This window comes from Ascaphus truei, chromosome 10, assembly GCF_040206685.1.
Source record: "Ascaphus truei isolate aAscTru1 chromosome 10, aAscTru1.hap1, whole genome shotgun sequence".
Taxonomy (NCBI): domain Eukaryota; kingdom Metazoa; phylum Chordata; class Amphibia; order Anura; family Ascaphidae; genus Ascaphus; species Ascaphus truei.
This window is the reverse complement of record NC_134492.1, coordinates 9152608-9159978: the sequence shown is the minus strand read 5'-3', so window position 1 is coordinate 9159978 and position 7371 is coordinate 9152608. Positions and strand designations below refer to the sequence as shown.

Sequence of the window (7371 nt, the reverse complement as noted above, 5' to 3'; positions counted from 1 at the left end):
TCAAAGAAGAATAAATACACCAAGCAGTAATTGTGCATTACATATTTATTATGCTGCCACAAATTACAGAAGCTCCAATTTCACCCAAGAAAAAGAAAGATGGTCCAACCTTTACTACAGAGAAACAAAGCCGCATAGGAGATGCATGCAGGGTCGTTCCAGGTCTGTCCAACAATCTTCTGCCTGCCCTGAGGTTCAGAGTCTGGAGAACAAATTCTGCTCAATATATTCATTCCCTTTCTCTGATCCCTTTCCAAAGTACTGAAGAGCAGCAACAACAAATCCTCTCTGCCCAACATCTTTATTATACAAAGATGGAGGTGAATTATGCCAAATACAGTTAAAAAGATGACACAGAAACGCCACATAATCTTGGTTGACATCACTATAAATGTACATAGTAACATGTAAGGAAGAAGCCGAGATAGATAGATACACACACATATACATATACATATGTGTATCTATTTTGCTGGTTCAGTTACTTTCATTCCTGCGGTTCTCCCTGCAGTGACGTTTAGAAGTATTCTCCTTTCTCTTCCATCACATGTATAAATGCCCTCCTTACCATGAAGAAGGCGTGGATGCCAGGGATAAGGGACGTCAGTGTGACGTGGGATGTCACTTCTTGCAGGGAATGAGACAGACCGATCTCTGCAAGGTGGCGGCAGGGGAAAGAGAGAGGCTACCGGACAAAACAGGGTGACAACAGACCAACAACTAACAAAAAGAAAGAGGAGCACTGCACATTCCCCAAATCTGCCTGAGCAAGGGGAGGGCTTCTTCATAACATACTGAATATAAGCAGGGCCGCCGACTGAGGGGGACTGCCGGGACTACTGTCCCGGGCCCAGTCAGTCAAAGGGAAGGCTTCTTCATAACATACTTTAAAATGGGCTTAAATGTCAGATGCCACAGGCACAATTCATTGTGCTGATATTAATAAACATTAGGCAGAATATTATACATTAGCAAAACTAAATATAATATATATATATATCACAATAGTAATAGGTTGTGCTGAAACAGTGTGTGTACAATGCTTTACCATTGATATCCCGCCTCGCTCTTACATTTAACTACATTATAAGTACAGTACTAGGAATGCTGTCATAGGAGTCGAGTGTGTGTAATGTATGCTGCAATTATTCAAAATCGGTCTTCTAGAAAACAACACTTTATAAATGCCAAATACAATCCTCGCAAGGAGTCATACTCTATTTAATCGCTCAATACCAGATAAAATGATTTGTACAGGTATCTTGTACTCAGTACATAAAATAAACATTGTGAATTGGGCTACAAGAATAGTATTACAATGCAAACGAAAAGAAAAATGCAAGACAGGAAAATGACAAAAATGCAGAATAAGTAAAACATAGTGTTTGACTTCCATGGGAAACTGAAACTTACCCCAGTGCAAATCTATTTTTATTCAACATATTACATTCTGTTTCTTTTGGCCCAATATCTATTATTTGCATTGCATGTTTGGATAAAGCAAAAATTCATTTGCCCATATATCAGCAAATCTCCTCAACCACAATGTTTGAGACCCCTGGTGTACACCAAACTCTTAAACTCAGTCCTCAAGGGCCACCTTTTATGGATATCCCTGCTTCAGCACAGGTGGCTCAGTCGAAGACTGCACCACCTGTGCTGAAGCAGGGATATCCATAAAACCTGGCCAGTTGGTGGCCCTTGAGGACTGAGTTTGAGACCCCTGTGCTACAGCATTCGTTACATATATAGTAGCAGTAACAAGATAAATACAATCCATAGTTCTCTCCTATTAATTTACTCCCAATGTGATAAAATAATGTGAGAGATCATATACGTGTCACAAAACAGATACCATCAGACAGTAGAACAAGCATTCTGATAGATGCTGACAGCAGGGAAGGATAGGGTGTGAACGTGCTGCACCGGCTAATGTGGGGGACTGGGGAAGTGCTCAGGAGGATTTCCCAATGAATGGTATGGGCACATGGCAGCAGCCTGCAATCAGCTACCACTGGGAAGCTGTATGGGTGTGCTCCCACTCACAGGGGCTTTGCATGGTACGACACACTCAACATACAACACACATGTAGCCAGGATTTGCGGAGAACTGATCTTTAAAAATAGCTCACTGTAAGAAATGATTACCATTTGCCAGGCTTCCTGAAATCTAAGCCCTTCAAATGTCCTTCCACGACTGCTCAGCACTACTTACCTGGTAGTAGATACAAAAAAAGACCAGACGTGCGAAGGGGGGAGGAGTTCTCGAGGCACCGTCTGCAGAGGAGGTTCCCAGTTGTTTGAACGGCGCACAGGCAGTGACGTCAGCGGGACCAACGCCGGAACACACCAGGGAGGGCGAAGAGAGTCCTGGGCACCGAGTTGCTGCTGAGAGGAGCCATACAGCTGTACTTGATTTGTAACAAGCAAAAGGGACACCTTAGCAAGCTGCGGACGGCATCCTAGTATTGCACGTGTTACTGCATCCATATGCGAGTTTACATTTGGCTGTTTTTATATATTTTAATAAATTGTGTTGTACTTTCCACACTATCTTGCTGTATTCTCTCCTTATCATGCCTTCCGAATATCTACTTGGGAGAGGCTAAAGAAGAGGAGGATTGAGAAGATTTGCGTGGGATTTGTGATCACAGCAAGGGAGAGGTTAAAGCACAGATCCTCTCAACTGAAAGTCGCAAGATTTATCTTGTAAGTAGTTCACTGTGGTCGTACTGTCCTGTATGCACCTGTCCAGATAAACTGCGCAATTTCTGTTTTTTCTTTAACCCTTTATTAGGGGGGACTAACGAATCCAACTGCAATGGTCATTTTGGTTGGGAACATCATTTGGACATTTAAAGGACTGCACTGTATGGACACTTTCTGCTGTATTAAGCGCCGGGTATCCCATATGGGTTTTGTAGGATGAGGAGATAACCTGCACTGTGGGACAACTTAGGCTGCTTTATTTGTTTGTTGTTTAGTCATCACGTTCACTTGGTATTGTAGGTGCACTTTATTATATTGTAGGCGCAATTAAGTATGCACACCATTTAAATTAAGGCACATTTTTTAGCATTAGCTCATTATAGGTTAAGCGCTGTAGTTTTGGTGTATTAGTTAGTTATTTACATTATTAGCTATAAAAACATGTCAATGTATTCACCGCCTCAGTTACTATGCATTACCTGAAAAGATCTACTTTTCGCACTAAACTTAATGGAAAAACATGAAATGAGTGTGTTAATTGTTCATTATGGTTTTCCATAGAGTAAGAGGAATCTCTGCTCATATCCAGCTGCAAAACACAGTGTGCAAGAAAACATATCCAGGAATGGCTGGACAACAGTGCAGGGGGACTCTGCTAAGGGTATACTCACATCATGACCACTGCTTACCATTAGCCTGACAATGAGGCTTTAGGCTGCGCTTATAGTGCCGGAGACAGCAAAACAAATGCATTGCCGCCATGCGTGCGCTTATAGTAAGCGCGGCGCGACGGATTGGTCGCGATCGCTGGAAGTCCTCTCTATTTGATTTTCCAGCAACCATCGCCGTCACTATAAGCGCAGACTAAGGAGCGAGTATGTTTATTTTGCCTACATAGTGTATTCATAGCAGGGCCCGTAACAGCCAGAGAGGTATAACGACAACACCATGCCACAAAGAAAGGATTAGCAGAAACACGTGTACAGTACGTGCCTACAACTCTCAGAATAAAACCCAGGGTCCAAAATATGGGAAGTGCGCGCTGGATGAAAACATCTTGCAACACTAACACAATGAATATTTATTACTCCGTTCTGTAAAGCAGGGCGCTCAACTGCAGTCCTCAAGGGCCACCAAAAGGTCAGCTTTTAAGGATATCCCTGCTTCAGCACAGGTGGCTCAATCAGTACCTGTCAATCCCCATCCCCCACACATCCTGTTTTTTAAAATTAAAGAGGGAATCCGAGCGGCACTTGAAAAAAAATATGTTTGTTTTAATAAATGTCGCCTTTGATTACCTTTATTAAAAACAAATTATCTAAGCTGCCGATCGATTCGTTCTCCTGTGATTGATCAGAAAAGATCCTGTTTCCCAGGGTTCACTTAATGGCTGCCTTTCAGTTTCAATCAGTGTAACGCAGCAGCTACAATGTATTCTTATATTACTAAGGCTTTGTCCATAGTGCAGGATCCGGCACGAGCGAAACAAACACTAGGACGCCAATGTATATGCGCATAGTGCGCACATGTGCTACGGGGAGAGCGGCGCTTCGCAATACAAACAAGTTTGTATTTGAAGCGCAATGCCAGGAGGAGGAAGCGCGGACTAGCGCGGACTAGCGCGGACTAGCGCGTTCTACTATGGCCACTGCCTAAGGTAACATTATCTATTGTTAGTTTGCAGCTGAAACAGCTGGGAACATTGGCAACAAATTATCACAAACAGGAAAGTGTTACAAAGATCTTGCACTGCTGGGGAGGTGGGATAAAGCCTGCTGTAGAAATCAAAGGATGCTCAGTGTATTAAAACTCATTAAAAATGGCATTAAGAGTTTAATTTAAAAAACATGTTGTAACTATTATCTAATACTACAGAACTGATACACACACACACACACACACACACACACACACACACACACACACACACACACACACACACACACACACACTTTAATAGTCAGGGGGCCGGATACCAACATTGCATGAGTTAAACTCGAAGGCTTCTGGGGGGATTGCTGCCAGAAATTTGTTCTAAATCTTATTTTTGTCTACAACTAAATCATAAGCTGCCTGTCCCCTCACTACTAAAGATCCGTTTCTTACCTATCGCTTGTTAGGCTGCGGCAATGTCCGGGGAGACAACGCAGAGGCGTGCGTGGGGCGATCACAATGCCTTACGGCAATCATCGCAGCCATGGACCACGTGTGCGACAGCGCGAGGAATCAGTTACATTTCATTCCACGGCGCGATGGGCAGGTCACGTTAGCGGTTCGCCAAATGAGTGCGAACCAGCTCTGTGACGCCACAGCCACGCCCCCACCCCCACCCCCCCCATCGTCTCTACGGTGGCCAGAGAACGCTAACGCTAAAACGCGGGTGACATCACACGCGCCTTCTCCTTGAACATGGCCGCAGCCTTGGACTGTTTAATCAAATGGTAAGCACGGGGTAGGAAAGCAAACATTCAACTAAGAACGATACATTGGGAACGCAAGCAAGTGAAGGCAATCATGCAACACCTATTTGTAAGGTTTGTTTAGTATGGGGAGAGGGCTTGTCACTTTTTTACCCACCATAACTTATTTAATATGTGGTTTAAACCTGTCCCCACCCCCGGTCCGTCCCCCACACACACAAACACATACACACATACACACACTCGCACACTCGCACGCACTCTCCCCCCCCCCCACCTTTTGGAGGTGGGGGAAGCTCTGACACTCCAGCCCCCGGTGCTGATAGGCTCCCCAGCGCACCACGGCGTCACCGCTCGGGATCGCAATCTTCTTGCATCCCCTGACGGCTGACGCATCACAGCGTGTAGTGAGCCGCGTCGGAAGGAGGCAGCGGGGACAGACAGGCATGAGGTATGGGGCGCGCGGCTGTCCGCAGCGGGTCCTCAGCCTTAAGACTTGTTGGTGGCCCTTGAGGACTGGAGTTGGCCATTCCTGAATTACAGCATCAGCCAATGGAAATCTCGCCTAAACCATGCCAATTTTGCTGCGCACCCCGAATGAACAGCGTGCGCTGATCAAGTAACAGGAAGAAAGGTTTGGACATGCAGTGCAAATCAAAATAGAAGACAAGTACCTAGAGAGATGAACTCCAGTAAAAAAATAAAGATGAGTTATGGTAAAAAACAGAGGTAAAGAAAGCACCTATGCAATTCACTCCGTAGCGCTTTATCAGGTGTATATACAGACAATAAATTTGCGTATTTAAAGCCCGATAGCGTCCAGAGCCAGCGTCGTACGTGATGTAGCATCACGTACAATACGTAATACGCAGAACAAATACAGCTTTAATAAAAAAAGATATGTGAAAAAAATCAAAAACAAACTATAAAAAGAACCCACAGACTAATTGTACGAGTTATCCTAGTAATCCCAATGTATAAAACACCTGGAATACATCAAATCTAGCGTTACAGGTCTGTATAATTACCTCTGCAGAAAAGCCTCAATACATATCAAAGGCAAGTCAAACCTAACACACGCACTGTATATTGAGAGGGTATAATTAGAACATTATAATCTTATAATCAATTGACTAATATATTTCTCCCCATCTAATAAATCCTAAATGATAATGAAGACACCAAAAGACAAAGCATGAAACAAGAATGAAAATCACAGATAACAATATGTGTGGATGGATATTGATCAATTAGGCATATATAGATAGACCCAGTACTTTAATGATACATGACACCATCATAAATGGATAAGTCAATTGATACTATTCCTCCGATACCAATAATCTGGGACATAGATCAAACAATATTCGGCAAATGAATTGAGATACTGTCCAAATAAATGCTATGGAGATATACAATTCCTCAAACATGTGCTCAAACATGTGCTCACACAAGTGCTCACACAAGTGCCCCTCCCCCCGTTCAATTCGTATAACGAAGAACATACCAATATTGCCATGACTACAGGAGGAAAAGTGCTTGGAGACTGGATGGCTTAAGTGCCCCTTTTTAGTAAGCCATGCATGTTCCATGATCCTGTTTTCTAAGAGCCTCATGGTGCATCCAACTGTGTTTTCCACAGCCACATGTCACTAAATAGATAACAAATTTGGTATTGCAATTGATAAAGGACATAACCTTATATTGTGCCAGTGGCCGTGGAACTTAATTTATTGACATGTGGCTGTGGAAAGCGATATGTTGGATGCACCAGACATGGGGGCTTTTATTTTACCATGACTCAAATCTTTATTTTTTACTGGAGTAAACCTCTACAAGTACTTTTCTACTATTTGGTATTACGCTGCATTTTCAACCCTGTCTTCCTGTTCCTGTAACCAGTGAAATGGCACACTGAAGATTTCCCTATGCACGTAGAGCGGACGAAAAAAATTCAGGAGTATGCGAGTGTATGGCTTCTTGGAATTCTCATTTTGGGACTGTTGTGTAGTGTAAGGCTGTGTTACCACATATGCAATTATTGAAGAAATCGATGCCGCTTTTACCCCTGGTTCCAGTATTGTGTATCTTCCACTGTGAATGTTCCAGGTAAGTGCTATCTTCTGTGCACAAGCCTCAGTATTTACTTGTGGTCCTTCAATAAGAACTCTGGACATTGAAATTGTATTATTTATATTAAGGCTCTGGATATGCCCCTTATCCAGAGCACCATAATCTACCC

The 7371-nt window shown here is 43.3% G+C and overlaps 1 protein-coding gene across 6 annotated transcripts in view; it reads right to left on the bottom strand.

Annotated features, from left to right (window-relative positions):
• The window catches only part of USP33 (ubiquitin specific peptidase 33), a 38045-nt gene that overhangs the window by 29501 nt on the left and 1173 nt on the right, over window positions 1-7371 (bottom strand). For 2 of the 6 annotated variants that reach the window (XR_012804032.1, XM_075615756.1), the window contains exon 2: window positions 2216-2411. The exons of 1 other annotated variant lie outside the window; for it this stretch is intronic. The gene's annotated coding sequence lies outside the window, so the exon portion shown is untranslated. The remainder of the gene's footprint in view (window positions 1-2215; window positions 2412-7371) is intronic. 3 more of the 6 variants (XM_075615759.1, XM_075615760.1, XM_075615758.1) reach the window with 3 other exon arrangements.